Raw genomic sequence first — 19,188 nt, 5'->3', positions numbered from 1 at the left:
TGTAATGTCAATGGCCATTTCTATTGCTCTCCTTTTCCTTTCTATGGAACATTCCTCCACCCATAGAATAAAATATAATAAAATAAAATGGAACAAAAATGCAGCCATTCACAGCACTTTTACTGCCATCCAAGCTTCTGATTTATGGAGACCTAGATCATTTAATCTCATCCTCTCATCTTTGCACCTACCCATTGTAGACCAGATCAGGCTGTTGGTATTGGGATACTCCCCATATCATTTCTTGCAAACCCTCTCAGTCTTCCTCTCACTTTCAGCACTTGCAGGAAGTCTCTTCTTTACAACTGCTGCCCTGTCCTATAACTGCAAATCATCTCACTACAGTTCAGCTTTCCTCTCTAATTTCAGCTTCAGTGTCTCTCTCTTTCCCTCAGCCTCCTGCACTTTTCCTTGGCTGCTTTGTTAATGATCCATTTGATCCCTTTCACTGCTGGTTCTGTCTTCCTTTATCCTGATGCTTTACTTCAACTCTCTGACTTGCCAAAATGTTCATCCTTTACATTTCATGCTTTCATTAAGCTTCACTCTCTTTTTCTGTCTGGTTCCTCTCTTGCTGAGTTTTCCTTATTCCAGCTATCAGTTAGTCTCTCTCATGACTGATGATCAGGTTCACCTTCTTCCCTTGTTACACTGCAGAGCAAATCCTTTTGACAGCACTGATAAATGTCTTATGACTACACCCTTCTGGATGTTCTTTTTTTCCATTTCCTGGGATGGTATTAATGGCCATTTCTTGAATACGCCTAATTGGTTAGGTTTTACAAAATGGTGCCCCTCTTTCAGCCACAGAGTTCAGAAATGAGTGTGCTCACTTGTGATACATGAAACATTTTTTTCAGTTTCTCCTTTTGATTTTTATGTAGACCATTCTCTTCTCATTGCTTTAACTACCAGATTCTGGAAAGGGTAGTATTTTCAATCCAAATGAAAAGGATTTTACAGAAAAATGTTTACAGTTTCTGGCTTTGATTTATGCACTTTATAATGGTGAAAACATTATCAGACCAAAGAAATAGTTTCCTTCACACTCAGGTGAGTATCCCACTTGCTGAATCACACAGCATTTTCCCCTCCTTTCCTGACTTTCCCACAGTGAGGTAATAAATTACCCAATACTAAGTGGAACAGCCTTGAAAGGTAGATGTAGATATCTATAAATAAAACCTAGCACAGCACAGAATGCCTTACTATGTGGTATATCATAAAATGTCTAATGAGATAATTAGAACTTTCCCATAGAAAGTGAGAAATCTGGGTATGCATTAACTCAAGAGAGAAAGGAAATAAATGAAGGAGGACTCCACGGATAATAGGACAAAAGAGAGGCCTGAACTGAGTGATACCGTTCTTAGATTCCTAATTCTCAGTAAATGTTATAGAGTGAGATAAACTTAGTTCAACTAATTGCACTAGACAGACGACAAAATGTTAGGAAACTGAAAGTTTTGTGTCAATCTGAGTGTTCATTTTTGAGATCACGAATTTTGACAGAGAAATTTGTCAGTAGACATAATTGAGGGTGGTGTCTGAGTCCATATGCACTCAGGGAAAGAAAAAAATTATATTGCAAAAACTGAAAAATAAGAACAGGGATCCATCCTCTTACAGAGATTATTAAAATAGACTTTAATCCAAGCCATCTAGCTGGTAAGAGTTCAAACTGCTATTTGACAGCATGACAGTTCCCCAACATTTTTCACTCAATAAAGTGTTGTCTTAGAATTAATTTGATTAACAAGCACCTACTAAGACCCTGCTAGAGCTGAAACTCTCCAAAATGGTGATGATTGCTTCCTTTGCTGATTAGATTCATAATGCCTTAATATATGCCCCTTGATACAGTCGCATACTTCTCAGCAGGTCTCCGATTGCTTTTGTTACAACTGTATGAATAAGATTCAGCAGAAACCACAATGAATGACCTTTCTTTTGGTCATTGTTTATAATGACTTTATATGCTTGAAAATTTTCAAAATCATTCACTGCTGAACTTGAATGACACAAAGCAAAGGGCAGGGGGAAGAAAACCAAAACCACCAACCTTTCTTCCCTTTTGATGTGAATTAGACACTTTGTTCTGAAGATGCCAAAGTCATGTCAGTCAAGGTGATAGAAATTTTAACTGAGTGTTCTGAAATAAAACCAAGGTGAAAGACCCCCAGTAAAACTGCCACTATCTTCAAGAACACAGGAGAGAATTCAAAAGATGTAGAAGTCTTTGGAAAGTTTATATACTTATATTCTCAATATGGTAATAACAGACACTACTGGCCATACTGATAATACTGTATTTTTTAACATCGGTTGATTTCATTCTTCCTTGTATGCCTCAGCTGCCTGTGTGGTGGCTGAAAAGAATAAAGCACAGAACAATTTATTTTTTCTTTCTTTCTGTCAGACAGAACCCAGAAAGTCAGCAAAATTGCATCCCAGTCCTATTAAATAAAAATAAAATTGTCATTGCTGCATTTCCTAATAAATTATGAGGGTGCTAAGACTGCAGAACTGGCATTTTCTAGTATTTCAGAATGTTCTGATATTTCAAAATTTTCTATTTTAAAGTTTTTTAGCTCTTTTAACAGTGACTTACCAAAAAAAAAGCCCCCAAAACCAAAAACCACCAATAGAAATCTTGATGCTGTCAAATTAAAGTTGGACTGTTCATCAGATTGCCTTATAGCTGGAGTTAAACCACAGAATAAGAGCTCAGAGCTCAAAATAAATTCTTGTCCCCACAAAGAAACATTAGGAGGTTATTCTCCCTAGCTCCTCTTTCAGCTCTCAGAGAGCCAAACAGCTGAAACCACAAGGCGTCCTCCACTGTATGTTTACATCAGCAAGAGAAATATCTCCATTGCAAATTCATTCTTCTTGGATTGGACATGTTCACACCTATGTAAGGCACACACAGAGCAGTCTTAGCTTCCAGAATAAGTCCTAAAATGTCATTCAGTAAGTCTGACTACTGTCACTGACTTACAGAATTATTTACTGGTTTCTCTAATTCTAACTGCTGACTTTCTGTGTTTTTTTCCACTGAATTTTGCCACAGATAAAACACTTTGAACAGATGAGCCCTTTTCAGTGAGATGGAAAAAGATACATAGAAACATACATGAATGAAAAATTAAAAATGTAATAATATATTTGACTGTTTCCAAAAAATATAAAGAATCTTGATGGTCTTGTTTGACTGAAATAGGAAATTCCTTCTTGCTTTTTATGATCAGTTTACAGGAACTAGATTCTTTGTTACTCAAAAGCTCATTGTGTGGAGTGCCCAAAGAATAAAGTACATAGCATTTGGCAGCAGTTCTTCCACAGACATGTGTTGAGAGGAATCTACTGCCCCTGGATGGTGACAGAGACAGAACAAATGAGGCGGCTGGTTTGCATCATCTTCAGTAGAGAGAGGCTCCTAAGTCAGGCGATGCAAATTTTCCTGAGGAAGCAGTTGAATTGTTTTCTTGGCACAGAGTTATCAGCTTAACTCCTGACTTTATTTACTGACACTGTGGTTTCATTTTCAACTGGAAAAAAAATCATAGTTTGAGTGTTATGAAGAAAGGAAGAAACTGGAGAATGAAGATATGATTTAAAAATTCGATAACCTGATCCAAATGAGTAAAGTTTCAGTATAACTTTGCTGTTTCTCAAAACATGGAGGACAAAAATATATTCATCTATATCATTTTACCAATCTATTTTTTCCTTCTGTCTTGTCTTCATTATTGAAAATGTGAATATCTGTGTTTGTTGTTTTGTTTGGGTTGGTTTTTTTTAAATTGTAGATTTTCTGTAGCATTTTCAAACTTTCTTTTAGATAATAGGTGTGGGGCAGGGACAGCAGGTTGTACGCAGGATGGAAGGTAAATGGAAATCTTATAAATAATGAACAAAGAATATTTTTTTCAAAATGTTCTGGTATTTAAGTTCTATAGACTTCAGTTCTTTAATAGAGTCAAATACACAAATACCTTTGGAAAACTGTCCCAGAAAGTATTATACTTTATGATCTGGTACAGCTGAGATGAATGAAGAGATTTGCTTGATTAAATTTCCAGTTACTGTTGCACTGAGTATTTGTGCCAGCAGATGCTTTTAATGAACCTGGGATTTATAATATAAGGGGAAATATAATTAAAAAAAGGGTTCTATGTTAAAGAAAAAAGAAAAAAAAAAAAGGTAGTAACATGGAAAATCACTGCAGAGCCTGTTTTTAAGTATGACCTGTCTCCCAAGCTTCCTTTCTACCTGCTGGCTCCACTGGCAGCACACAAGTATCACACAGTCAGGGTCAGCAACTCCAGCACACCAGTCAATGTATACAACTGGTGTGGCAAAATACGCGATATGCTCCAGCCAGTGCTAGTTTTGTTTAGATGTTTAGGTTTTTAGCTTTAACTTAAAGGAAAACTGTTCATTCTGATTTGGTGACACTGACTTTATCTTGATGCCTAAAAAGAGCTTTAATTGTAGCAACAAATATTATAGCTGTTTAAGGGAAGCATTAAGCTGCATCATGCCTTGTTTTATTAAATGCCAGTGTATCTTCAGATCATCTTGGGAAACAGTGGGTCTTGTCCAAAACCATATCCATCTTAACTACTCCATTTTTTCACTGGCACTGAATTCTTTGGTGTCTTATGTCACTTATAAGACATGTATTTGTTCTTACTAGAACTTGATTGTGTTACGGGTTTTTTCTCTTTTTGTATGATTTCTTTCACAGCTGTTTTTCCTTTCCGTACGCTACCATACAAGGGTCTTTTCCTCATCCTTTCTCTTCTGTATCTCTCAGACTCTTTTCACTTTTTCTGTTATTCCATTTTCATGCAATTCATGACCATGCTCTTTTCCTTTTTATTTCTCCAGTTCATTCAGGGTTTTTGTTCCTCAGCAGTCACTTAGAACCAAATGTCTGCCAAATGTCTGTTTTCATAACTTACACACTGTCTCTACTTCCACATAAATGGAAGTATTTATTCCCCATCTCCTTTTTCTGTATGGTAATTGATTAATTTTGTGGTTAATTGATATTTTAGGAACCAAACACTTCCGAGACCCCTTCCCACCAATTTTGGGAGAAAATAAGAATGGGAGTGGGAAACTAGTGATGAAGGGGACATACATAGCTAATATTACTTTTACTCTAACTGTTACCATACGACACAGGACACAGACAATTAAGGAAGCAAAACGAGAAAATCAGATGGAATCCTGAAAACACCCACTGGAGTCTGAAGGAATTGCAAGGACCAGATGAATTTGTCCTCTTTCAGAAACAGATAGACAACCTTTCATCTGACAGCTATGCTAACTCTTACATTGCTTCTTATATTCCTGTCATAGAACCTTATTTATAGGTTGCTTGCATGGAGTAGTATGTACTAACTGAAGAAATACCAACAGAGGGTTTAATTTCTTCTTGATTTTAAAATGAAGAGATGTGTATCTCCATGTTTTTCCTCCTCAGTTATTTAGGTATATGTATACATACATTTTTTCTTTATTTGCGTTGCAAATGGTTTTCTATGGCAAAAATGCAGACATCTACCTATGCATCACCTAATTAAGAATTCACGTTATTACAAATTAGTGCATTAATCAACTTCCTTGTCAACTTAAGTAATTTAACATTTATGATGCAAGCCATTAGTAATACTGCCTCAGCTCTAGGAATTAGCCAATTTAACCACTGTCAGCATTGGCTCACTCCAATAACTATTAAAAAGAAAAAAATAAGGATAATTTTTCATACACTTGGTGATTCATAATAGGATTTGATGTCATTCTTTTTTTAAAAATTAAATATGTAATTATTCAAATACAGTAATATATTTAAATGTATTCCTAACACTGAGCTATTGTAGGTTAGACAGGACAGTCCATAATGATGATTGCATTAGTGCCAGGAAACAAAAGATGCTAATACAGTTCATAATAATTGTCATTTCAGAATTGTTCAAATTAGGTTCCAGAGTGATGAAAATTGCTGGTTCAAAAAGTAGGCTTATACACAGAAGGTAACAGTAGCCATCTGACAGAAATTACTTTTCTGCATTCTATTATCTTCTTAGATTCTTGGAAGATATTTGGAAGCCATTTAATTCCAAAGGAGTATTTAAAAAAATTTAAATCTCTTCTACTTCATAATTAGATTAAAAAGTAAATATTAAAATAATCAAGATGATGTTTTTCTAGCAGTTTTAGTCTATGAGAGCAAAATGTTGCAAAGCAAAGATGGAATAATCACATATACAGTGTTGCACTTCCAGCGTTTTATCTAGGATTCCTTAAAAAAACCCACCAAACCCTCACTCTTTCACCTGTTTAATCTCTTTGAACATATGTGCTTTGGAACAAGAAGAAGAAAAGCTAATGAGAACACTTCTCAAGCAAAAAAGATCTTTTGAAGCCACAGCTAGATGCACATACTTTTAATTGGGATCATCATTATTAGAAATGTTTGCATTGAGAAAAGTGTTTACAGAAAAGTTATCTAATCTTTGACTTATGCCTTATCTGCTGGCATGGCTATATACTTCAGATAGGTTTTTAAGTCTATGCATATATGATCAGTACATAGTCTTTGATCTTATTACAGGAGTGGCTTTTAAGACGGATCAAAGAGATGGAAGGCATCATAAGAGGTAACTAAGGCTAAGCATATGCCTCAAGCCCACACCAAATGCCTCTAAACTATATCTGATATACTCATCTGGATGGATAAAGAGGATTCAAAACTAGAGCAGTGTCCTTGGTTTGATATTCAAACTTTTATGAGCGCATCAATTACTAAAGAAAGCTCTTGGAAGGCTGAACGTACTAGTTTGGTGACCTATCCAAGATTTACAGCAAAACTAGGTAAACCAGTGCACAAGTTCAGAAATAAGCCTCTTTTTTCCTTTTGTTTATTTCCATGGATGGATTTCATCCAACCAGTCTGCTGCAGGAATCTGCACTTCTGAACTAAGTAATCATCAACGTATCATGACAGCATGAGTAATGGGAAGACTAGAATGTGCTAGTCACAGGTATTAGCAAATACTGGAAATTACATAACATTTACAGGATGTCAAGATCATGACAGTTCCCCATCTCAGAAAGACAGGAAATAGTTTTTTATCTTCCACTGTCTTCTTTAGTTTCCTATAAAACTCCTTGTTTAACTTCAGCCTTTCATGTGCTTGCTTCATCCTACTTCATTGACCTTTCATCCATTTTTCTTCCTACAATTATATCCTAACAACTTTTATTCTTCTGGTGAGTACTCATTATTCAGAGTGAAAATTCAATTTTTGTCATCAACTCAGTTAAGAAATGGATAAACATATTAGCATACAACTGGGAACACATAGTACTTAAATTTTATTTTTAGCCCTACATGTGCCAGTAATAATTTGCTAAGAAATTAGCATTTTATCTAACATAACCTAAGTTTTAACCTCAGAATAATACTGTCACAAATATTTAGATATTAGCCACCATGTTTATCTTGCAGCATAGAGATGTTACAGCATAATCCATTTAAAAGTTTTTTCCTGTGGGGGTGGTGGTGTGCAAACCAAAACAAAAGCAAAGAGTAACAGTAAAACCAAAGCCTTTTTGATATGAAATCAACAAAAAAATTTTCCCTAGTTCTAAAATATCTGACAATTATCTGTTCCTCTGTGTAAGTAGCTCAGTCTTTTAAATAAAAATACAATTTCCTCCTTTGACAATATTTCTCTCCTTTGATCAGCAGTTTATATTGGCTTTTAACTTTTTAATTTCCACTGTACCATGTTGTCATTATTCCTTCTTGGGAAAAAGCTTGATCTTTGTGAGAACATGCTGTGGTTTGACAGTAATGACCTTGGATTAAGCAAGGAAAGCAGACCCATATCCAAAAGCATGCAGAACAATGATGCTTTTATCTCCAGGCAATGTCATATTAGTGGCTGTGTGCTCAGCAGGAATTGAAGGCTTATCTAACATATTTGCTTTGAAAATTTGACAGATAACAATGTACACAAACATTAATTTGAAAAACCAGTAGTAACTATGCAGTAAGGCAATAACAAAATTATAGTAAATGGCTTATTCAGCTAAGTGAATAAACATATTTTTAAAACTAAATTGTCCTGTTTTTCTCTTCCCACTAAGTTATACGTTTGGATAGTATGCATCTGCTTTGGCCAGTAATTTACACTAACTTTTAACTCTGACATTTTTATCTTTTCCATGGATTAAAAGCTTCTAAATTGTTTCCTTCTGCCAAGAAAGACTTGTTACATATCTTCTCAGGTGGAACTATCCTAAATCACTGTTTCTTCCTTCAAGAACCATCTTTCCATTGACTTCAACATACATTAAAATCTTCAGGGTTCATTTTCGGTAAACATCAGGGACATTTATTATACTGACAAAATGTAATGGAAATTAAATGTCAATGCAACTTATGCATGCATCTGAAAAGTATTGCCCAATTTAATGTAACAGTCACAGCTCAGAAGGAAAGATGACATTTCAGTTATTTATGAACAAACCACAAGCAGAAAAAATATATATCTGAAGAAACTGCGATCTTCTAATGTGTGTTACAGGATTGGTCTGAGAGTCTAAACTTGGTTGAGTGAAATATGGGCTGAGGATGTTTACACCAACTCTTGTCCAGTAGGAATAAATGGTTTATTTTCAGATACCTGAGAATGTTTCTGTGCCATGCACTGTATCATGGTGGTTTATTTGGCATTTGACAAGATATATCCCACAAATGGAAGTGTCTTTTTTTACTTTGTAAAGGTTTCCTTCCCAAATTCTACTGACTCTTGTCTTGAAATAAGCACAATCAGGGAAGCTCAGTTCCAACTTCATACATTAATGAGTACCTTGAAAAGCAGTATTCATGTAATCTAAAATTAGATACCTAGCTTAGATACTGTAGGAAAACAAGCTTCTTAAATAATCAGCTTACTTTTTTATTTCTCTGTGGAAGAAAGATTGGAGAACTTAGAATATTTTGCATTTTAATTTATTTTCTTACAAAGAAAACCTCAAACCTCAGTTAAGAGGTTTCTACCAGAAGGGCACCTGGCAATTTGCTTAAGATTTGGGGGGGGTGGGGGAAAGGAGGGGATGTGGAAGAGGAGGAGGGGGAGAGGGAGCGGAAGAGGGAGAGGGGGAGGGAGAGAGATAGATTCTCTACATTTTCTAAGACTCCTTAAAGTTGAAGGCATTGATTATTTCTATTTTCATACTCGTGGTGGGTCGATGTTGGCTGGATGCCTCATGCCCACCAAGCTGCTCTGTCACTCCGCCTCCAACAGGACAGAAGGAGAAAACACGATTAAAAGCTTGTGGGTCGAGGTAAGGACAGGGAGATCACTTACTGATTACCGTCATGGGCAAAACAGTCTCAGCTTAGGGAAACCAATTTAATACATTGTCAAGTCATTGTGACAGAGTAGGATAGTGAGAAATAAAACAAAATTAAAAACACCTTCTCCCCCACCCCTCCCTTCTTTCAAGGCTCAGTTTCATTCCTCAGTCTTCTGTCTGCTCCCTCTGAGCAGTCCTGGGGGAAGGGGAATGGGGGTTGCAGTCAGTTTGTAACTGTTTGTCTCTGCCGCTCCTTCCTCCTCACACTCTTCCCCTTTTCCAGCATGGTGTCCCACCCATGGGCAGCAGTTCTTCAAGAAAGCTCCAGAAGGGGTCCTTTCCATGTGGTACAATCCTTCAGGAATAGACTGCTCTGGCATGGGGTCCTCCATAGGCTGCAGTGTAGATATCTGCTCCACTGTGACCTCCATGGCCAGGGGAGCAGCCTGTGCCATCATGGTCTTCTCCACCGCATGGCTGCAGGGGAGTCTCTGCTCTGGCACCTGGAGCACCTCCTCCCTCTCCTTCTTCACTGGCCCTGGTGTCTGCAGGGCTGTTTCTCTCACATAATCTCAATCCTCTTTCCCAGCTTCTGTTGTGCAGCACTTTTTACCCTTTCTTAAACATTATCACAGAAATACTACCAGTGTTGCTGATGGACTCAGCTTTGGCCAGCAATGGGGTCCATCTTGCAGACAGCTGGACCTGACTGTGCCCAACATGGGGGCAGCTTTTGGTGTCTTCTCACAGAAGCCACACCTGCAATCCCCACTAAAATCTTGCCACATAACCCAATACAATATTTAAATAGATAACATATTTTCCTTGTGTTTTAAAGATATTTTTCTAATAGACTTATAACAGAAAGTGTTTTTTTTGTTATTTTCACTTTATATGGACTCTCGATTAGTAAGAACATGCTAAAAATAATTTTGCATTATAAAATTTGTCACTTGTATCTGAATATAAAGGTTTAATAATATGGGGGGAAATATTAGTTTTAGGTTTAATTTTGAAAAAAGGCTGCAAATAATATTCAAATAGAAAGTGTGTGAAGTAAACGTTGAGCTGAATGTAAAATTAAATTGATCACATATGCAGGAAAACTGAAATAGATACATTGCAAACTTTGTAATTCCTAATTTTGACTACAAATTCTCAGTACTCAGGGAAAATGGAAAAATGAAACAGAGCAACAGAAAATTGGGTCTGCTGACTGGGGCTAAACCACAACAGAAGTCAAAAGATGACAGCAAAATGGAGCAAGAATGGGTAACTGAAGCAGTGGAAAAGCATAACTGGTAAATAAACAGGGAACAGCAAAAGCAAGACAGCATGTACTAAGAAGGGAGGAGAGCCTAGAAACAGGGAATAGAACCATATACTTCTCTATAAAACATTGGCCACTTTTGCAATCATGAAGCATTTCAGTGTAACATGCTACAGTATGGAGATCCAGATATATTACTTTGAGAAACAGAAAGGCAGATTTTAATAGATTTCACGGTCCCTTGTTTTCTGTTTAAATGTACATATTGGCTTTCCAATTACCTATGTCTGAATTCCAAGTGGAAATTCTTTATTGCTATTGTTTAACAAAAATGTGTCTCTGTAGCAAAGCCTTACACTAAAAGCCATTAATCCAGTAATATTTAATGTCTTGAAAAGATTACAATACATTGGAGGATCAGAATTAAGAGAGGATTTCTCAATTATCAGACTCTGGATAATTCAGAAGGGAAAAACTCCTGTGACTTCTTTAACATTCAGCCGATGCTTACACACAGTTTACAAGAAAAACTACATCTGGTCCAAATTTGTCTTCCTCATTTCCCTGCCCTCCTCAACTTCCCAATAAAATCTTTGGTTTAGGCTACTGCATTTCTTGCTGATATAAAGAAAGGCATGTAAAATTTTTTGCCATCTTATAAGTGGCAAATAAACTGCAAGGAATAGAAAATCAGTGCTTTTTACTTGTAAAAAACTGCCTAAGAAATGAAGCAACAGGCAAAGTTTATACCTATTATAAAAATTCTTATACCACAAAGAAGCCTAGCTGAACTTAAGCTGTTATGTATTTAGTAGCAAGAGGCGTATCAAAAATTACCCACTTTCTTGACATCTGAAAGTTATTAGTTTTGCCACCAATTATACCTTATCACCATAATAGCAGGCAGTATAACACATAGACAGAATGTATGCAAACCCCTTATTTTAAACCTACTGATTCAATGTCAATCTTCTAGAAGTATTATAATAATAATAGATAAATATAGAAATAATAAGAAAATTTTAACCTTATTAATTTATTATTTCTTATTACTTTAATAAGGTTAAATTTTTTTTCAAGAGTAGTTCAAAAGCCGAATGTATGCTCCTTAGATACATCTGAAATTCCATACCAGCAATGCCAAAACCCTTACACAAACAACAACAAAGCCCATGTTACCCCCTTCTTACACAAAAATGAATAGCAACTGCATCTGAAGAAGAAACTGATGAGAGTACTGATGGAAGAATCCCCATCAGACTGGCCTTACATTAGAGGCAGGTGGTGGAATTTACTTGTGCTGGATTTGGCTGGGATGGAGTTAATTTTCCTCACAGGAGCCCATATGGTGTTGATTTGGATTTGGGAGCAAAACAATGTCGATAACAATGTTTTGGCTATTGCTGAGCAGTGCTTGCCCAGCCTCAATGCCTTCTCTCTTTCTCACTCTGCCACCCAGGCAAGTAGGCTGGGGGTGGCAGGAGGTTGGGAGGGTGACCTGAACTGACCAAAGACATAGCATGTACCATATAATGTCATGCCTAGCAATAAAAATGAGTGGGTGGGGGAATCTTCCTAAAGCAGCTGTTGCTCAGGGACTGGATGAGCAATGGTCTGCTGGAGGTGAACGATTGCTTTTGCATGACTTGTTTCTTTTTCTTCCCCCCGCCCCCCGCCCCCCCCCCCCCCCCTTTATTAAACTGTCTTTATCTTGACCCACAAGGGTTTTCGTCCTTGCCTTTGCCTTTCCAATTCTCTCCCCCATCCCACTGGTGGGGAGTGAGTGAGCAACTGGGTCAGGTCTTAGCTGCCAGCTGGGGTCAACCCACCACATTACCTCCAGACAATTACAGAAAGCAGCTAGCCCTTTCACAGACCTACGTCAGGCAGGCTGCATTCATGAAAATTGTTGTTCATGTCATTGCATTTATGCTTCAGTAAAATGTGAAGCAGAAGTTATGATTCAACTCTGATGCAAGTTATAGAAAAAAATGTTCACCCAGAGATTTTTGTTCATCCATATGTGTTTTTATAATATCCATGTTTCTATCTCCTAGAATGCTCAATATCTTTCAGATATCCCCAGAAACAAATATTTTTGTTGGGAAGCACCTACTGTTAATATAATGCTGTTTATTACATTAGCTATGAAGAGGAGAGAATTTTCACACATATATGCTGTGCCATAAAAACTGGTATAGATTGAAGCTATCAACTGGTATCATGAAATATGATTTATGATGTTTAAAACCATTTCAGTACTTTCACACAAGAAATAAATGACGAGTTGCATGCTAAGTGCTTGCTTAGGCACATGATTTTTACAGCATGGTACACACTATTCTGCCAAAATGACCAGCATCAGCAGTCTTTTCTTGGCCTAAGTTGAAATACATCCAAAGCCGTATAAAGCCATATAAATTAAATTAAACCAAACTATCCCTAGTAGTATAAGAATTGAGCTTTAAATTCAGTCTCTGATTTACAGTGAAATAACTACTCCAAGTAAGAAAATTTACACTTCTTTAAACAGATCTTTGAGAGACACTGTGAGACCATGACAGAGACCAGGCTGAGCGGGCCATAGGTTTGTACTTCAGAAGCACAGGAACCGCTTTGAGCAGTTTAAGAAATTTTTATAGTAATTTTATAATCGTTATTTCTTAGCTTGTGAATTACCCACAATGCCAAATTAAAAAACATTTCCATTGCATCTTTAGATAATCAGAAACATTTAATTTTATTCCTTTGTTTTGAGTTGACCTTGCCTGGCATACCTCATGATAAAATTGAAACACTTCTTCATTTGGCATACAAGCATCACCCTCAGCTAAGAAAACAAAGATCAAGTCCTAACATTAGCTATGTTAGCTATATGAGATAGAAAAAAGTAAAATTTAGCTGCAAAGAAATAATAGATGCTGTTTGAATAAATATTTATTTCTCTCATTCATTCATTTCTCTCTCAATCTCTTTCTTACCTAAAATTTAAAGGAGAAACTTTTTTGAAATGGACTAAGAATTATAGTCTTTTGATGATTAAGTGTCTTTATTTTTCCTCCCACCTCCAAATTCATATCTGCCCCTTTTTTACTTTAAGAAATCTCTGACTACGATTAAGAAAGGTCCCTAAACCCAGTTTGATTTACAGGTTAGTAAATATTTGGATCATACCAGAAGCATATCTGGGTCTTAGAAATGAGATTCCAATTCAAGGAAGGTAAGGTCAGTAAATTGAACTTGTAAAATGGAGCACTCATGCAGAACAGAAAGATGACACAGATATTGCCAGACCACATTTTTCTCTTTTCTTTCTTTCTTTTCTGTTTTTTTTTCACCTGAAGCCTCTACTGTTTAATGTGTTTATAAATTGCCTAAGATCAGAGTTTGCTGGTCAAATAATTTTTTAAATCTAAAGATGAATGAGAAATGCCACAGGACCTCATAATTCTGTGTGATAGTGCAAAGCAATCTCTGTAGTAAACTACTGCTATATACACAATATTTTAATTTCTAAAAGATAAAATATAAATGGTTTCCAAAAGTTGATATAATTGGCTGTTAAGCAAGGTGCTATGGGAGTACAAGCTCCAACTCTGAAAGGTCCTTACCTCCTGATTTCTGGAATGTTATGACAAAATAGTCAATTTTCTTCTATGTTTCTAGTTAGGTATTTGTCCTGCACATGTCAGACAGTATGCACGGCTAGAGCTAGACTCGTCTTTAGACTGGCTTAGTATAGCCATCAAAACATTCTTATGCTTAGCCATGATCCTCATAAAACACTATATAGCTCAATCATAAAACCAAAGAATAAGAACATCTAGAATGCCTTCACTAAGAATCATGTCTTCTAGAAGAATGATGTATGACTAAAGCAAAAGCTACCTGAGGAAAATATGTGGGACTGATTAACAGCTTGTTTGTTTGTTTGTCTAAGTAGGGATAGAGACATTTGAGTAAAGGTTAGACTCTAGGAGAGTGAACCCGGACCTGCATAACAATGACAGCATTGCTATCACTGCTGTGGATCCACAAGGACCTCATGGGGTGAAGATATTTTTACAAAGATCTATAAACCCATGCTCCCCAAGGAAAACTAATGTCATCACAAACAGGTCATTTATGCTTTCAAGATATTGAAAGCAATAGGATTTGGTACAATTGGACCTTACTGTGTAGATCAGGTAACATGGGACTGGGAGCCACCCTCCATGATGGAGACAGCTAGTTCCAACAGTCCCACTGCAGGACACAGCTGAGCCCCTCAGCCAAGATGATCTTGCCTCTAGGAAAATATATTTAAGAAAATGCCACTCAACAGTGAGGAATGAGGGGGGAAAATGTGAGAAACAACTCTGCAGACACCAAGAGGAGAGCAGAAGGAGGGGGAGTATGTGTTCCAAGCATGGAGCAGACACCCCTGTAGCCCCTGGAGGCACCACACCAGAGCCAATATCCACACTGCAGCTCATACAGGAACCCATGTTGGAGCAGGTTTGCCCTGAAGGACTGCAGTCTGTGGGTAGGACCCACACTGTAGCAGAGGAGAAGCGAAAGGAGGAAGAAGTGGCAGAGAGAAGCTGTAATGGACTGACCACAACCCACATTCCTCATCTCCCTGGGCCACTCGGAGAAGGAGGTAGAAAAGTTGCAAACAGAGAAATTGAGCCTGGAAAAGAAAAAGGGCAAGGGGCAGCTGTTGGTTTGATTTTTGTATTTGTTTTTCACCATTCAAATAAATTTTAACTGGCAAAAATCAAATTCATTTTCCCCAAGTTGAATCTGGTTTGCCTGTGAAGAAAAATGGTGAGCAATCTCCCTGTCTTTATCTAGAGCCATGAGCATTTTCATCCCTTTTCTCCCCTGTCTTGTGGAATAGGGGGAGTGAGAGAGTGGCTGGCTGGGGGTTGACCCTCAGTCAAGTTAACATACCACAAGCGAAAATTCACAGCAGTTACTTAAGTTACTACCAGAGCAGAAGAGGGTACACAACATTAGGCAGATGTCAGCGCTGGGAGTTGCCCACATCTACCTGAGCCTGGTGCAAGCTTCAAGCCATTTTCCACCTTTATTCCAGCACCTAGTGATAGTAGTTAAAGGAAACCACTGGATTTATGCTATATTATTAGATTTTAACCCTAGAACAACACTCCATCTGCACAAGAAGCTACACAGAAGCAACTGTTAGCTAAAAGACAAACCTGGTGTCTGTTACCTTATTGCTGAGTTGTGACTGTGTTCTCACACGTGCTTGCGCGGTATGCCTCCAGGCCAAAGTGCAGACTTCAGACTTGGGTCACAAATGTGGTATATACGGTACATGTAATTCTGTTTGGAAATATAAAAAACCTTTTGTGCATGAATAAACTGCCTGACAGTGTGATTTCTGCTGAAGATTTTCCAAGTGAATGTGTGTTCTTGGATTCACAACTGCAGACTAACAAGGACAGTTTTTCACTGCATCTGAATTCAGTCAGCTACTGAAATGTCCTGTTTACCATCCACACACTCCTACCTTTTCACCTGCAAGCTGGAGCCCACAGGATGAGTTGGCTGATTCACTCATCTGAGAAAATTAATCCTCTTTTCCCTCCCACATGCTGAGAAACGTAGTTTCTGTCATGAGTGTGCTGAACCAACTCATCCTTCAGGGAAGGTGCATAAAGACAGATGATACGGGGGAAGAAGAGGGAAAAAGACTGGGCAGCATCTCAAAGTTATATCAGATGAGGTGTGACAGGAAACTGTACTTTCACTAATGCCTGAATAAATGCTAGGTGATCTTACAGATTAATCATTTGCGATTTTTGTCTGCAATACCTTAAAAATTAGTGTCTACTTGATATTGCTATGTTTTTCATTTGCCTTTGGGATGGAGATATATCTGTAGGTGACATAAAAACCAAACATCGTTTGCTGCCTGAGGGTAAGTAGTGAAGCCGTGTTTGCCTATTCCTGCAATTAGTCATAGAATACCTTTGCTTATTTACAATATTTCAGACCTATTATTACAGTCAATACCCATACAGATCTTTACATATCCAATGGGTAGATATGTTATATCAAGCTGTGACAGTTTGTAACTAGAAGCAAACACCCTCTGAGATCTACTCTTACTGTTAAAAATGTGTGTTTGCATCAGTAGTTCCAGATTCTGTGCTACTAGAAGATGGTAAATGCTAAACGACATGATCAGTTACAGTTCTTACTGGAACCATATTAAACTCCAGGACAAATTTTCATCCAAAGCAGTATATTAATAATAGATCTTATCATTTACCGAGCTCATCTATGACCAGTGTTTCTTCAAAAGCACTTTCTGAATAAAATATAATTTAATCTTAGTAAAATTTCATTGATCCTTCCAGCAATAAAAGAACTAAGAAATATAAAAAAAAAATTGTCAGTTCCAGAAACCACTGACATAACTCTAATCTGTTAGAGACATACATATGCAAATTGATTTAAAATGAAATGTGAAAAAATTATACAAAACGTAAAATTGAAGAGGATAGTGCCCTTTAAGAAAAAGGCTAATTGGATTCTTCCTTGAAGAGTTAAATATTGGTAAGACCAAGAGAAAAAGAAAATATGACCACAGAAAAAAGGAGAACCATTGTGGGGAAAGCAGGTTTCTTTCCCTGTAAAGCCATCAGAAATTCTGTTTTATCATTGTTCATCAAAATTCAATGGTCTGAAATTGTGACAGATGTTGAATTAATAGGGGATTGTGTACACTGCATGACAGCACGTTCTTGTGCACCATGTCCATGGAAACAGTTACTTAGTAAAATACATCAGAAAAAAGTCAGATGTATTGTAATATATGAGATTAGGTACTTCTGTAAATATTGCACTGATTTATTACAAGATTAGGATTGTATTAGTTGTGTGCTCCAAATAGTACTATTTATGGCATCAGGTTTTTCTATTAAAATAAATCTCTAGCAGACTCTGCAGTAATAAATCAGCTATTATTTTTTCCATACAGTTTGATTTAAATACCTTTATTTAGGAAGTTTAGGCTAATTAAAGCTATTAAGTCACGTTCACTGAATACATTTCTGAAGGTATTTAGTATTTGTAGAATGCTGCAACATCTGTATAAATCTTTCCAATAGATCATAGCAACGAGTGTAGCATTATCTTTTCCTTTCTCTTTTTTCTTTTTTTTTTTGACTGAACTCTCAATTGCCTTTATCAGAGAGTTCTGTACAAAACCACATGCTAATGATATGTTACCATTTATTTACTAACATTTCCTGGAACAGACCTAGAAACCTCATTTTATTTTGACGTGTATACTTTTTAACTTGTGCATCCTTCAGTTAGCCTTTGACAGATATTTTTTTAAAAGAAGTTGAAAGAGAATAAAATTCAGGTAGATACCAAAAGGGATTTTTAAAGAAGCCCCCTTCTTCCATCTCTGTCTCTCTTCTGACTTTCAATGTTAGGCATATAAATACCATCTAAAGCAAAAAGCCATTTTAAAAAGTGTTTTCATGAATTTAATATTTGAAATATTCCATTCTGCTTAAAAGGTAGTGAATAACTTAAATAAAAGACCTAATATTCTCATCCTAAATAATCCAAGGAGTCCAATTCTCATTTAAATTAAGATCCCCAAGACCAGCAGTTAAACTTACATGCAAATTAACATCCTTGCAAATTATTAGACATGTGTTTTGATATATTAAAGGAGTCCACTGTAAATAAGAACAAAATTCATTCTTTATCAGGAATTAAGAAAAAGTCTCTGAAGAAAACATTAATAAAAGAATTTGTGAGTGTTGAAAACGTCAATATCAATACAGAATTTAACATTTTATATATTTTTAAGTCGGTTTGTTTATATTACAATTTTCCACTGTAACTACTGTTCTGAAAGTTAATATTAGGGGGCCTGGCTTGTTAACTGAAGCTTTTATTTTAGCTCCTGGAAGGGCATTGCCTGTGAGAATACCAAAGCGTTTTGGATTAATAAAGTGATCTAGTTGTAATGGTCATCACCACTAAGCAGTCTTTTAAAGTAGCTGTGGACTTCTAAGGATCAGGAAATTATTACTTTTCTCAAATGTGGTCAAATTTAATGAATCAGTGAGTCTAGAGGAACAAACCAAGTTACCCTATGAGGATGACAGTTTTTGTGATGCTGCTGACACCAGGTCATCTAATACAGCTCCATACCTTTCTTATTCTTATGACATACCAGAGAACAGCCTAGGAGGTAGGAAGTGTAGCCTTAAATTCTGTAATGGAGAAGGGGCTGAAAGTTGGAACTCACACATCATGCACATATGCTGCACCACCTGCTCTTTTGTGTAAAAGAGGAGTAGCATGAGCACTGACATATCTGGGAAATCAGCTTTCTTGGTTTCTTTAGAAATATTCAGCGTGAGAAGTGGAACATGCTGTGCCAAAGCAAATATTTGCCCTTCACCCCTTCTCATCCCTCACCAGAAAATATGAATATGGATTTGGTTCTCTCCAAGGTAAGTTTGGCCTTTGTTGTCAGGGCCTCAAATACAGCA

The sequence above is a fragment of the Phalacrocorax aristotelis genome, chromosome 2 (assembly GCF_949628215.1).
Source record: "Phalacrocorax aristotelis chromosome 2, bGulAri2.1, whole genome shotgun sequence".
NCBI classification, from domain to species: Eukaryota; Metazoa; Chordata; class Aves; order Suliformes; family Phalacrocoracidae; genus Phalacrocorax; species Phalacrocorax aristotelis.
This window is presented reverse-complemented; position numbering follows the sequence as displayed.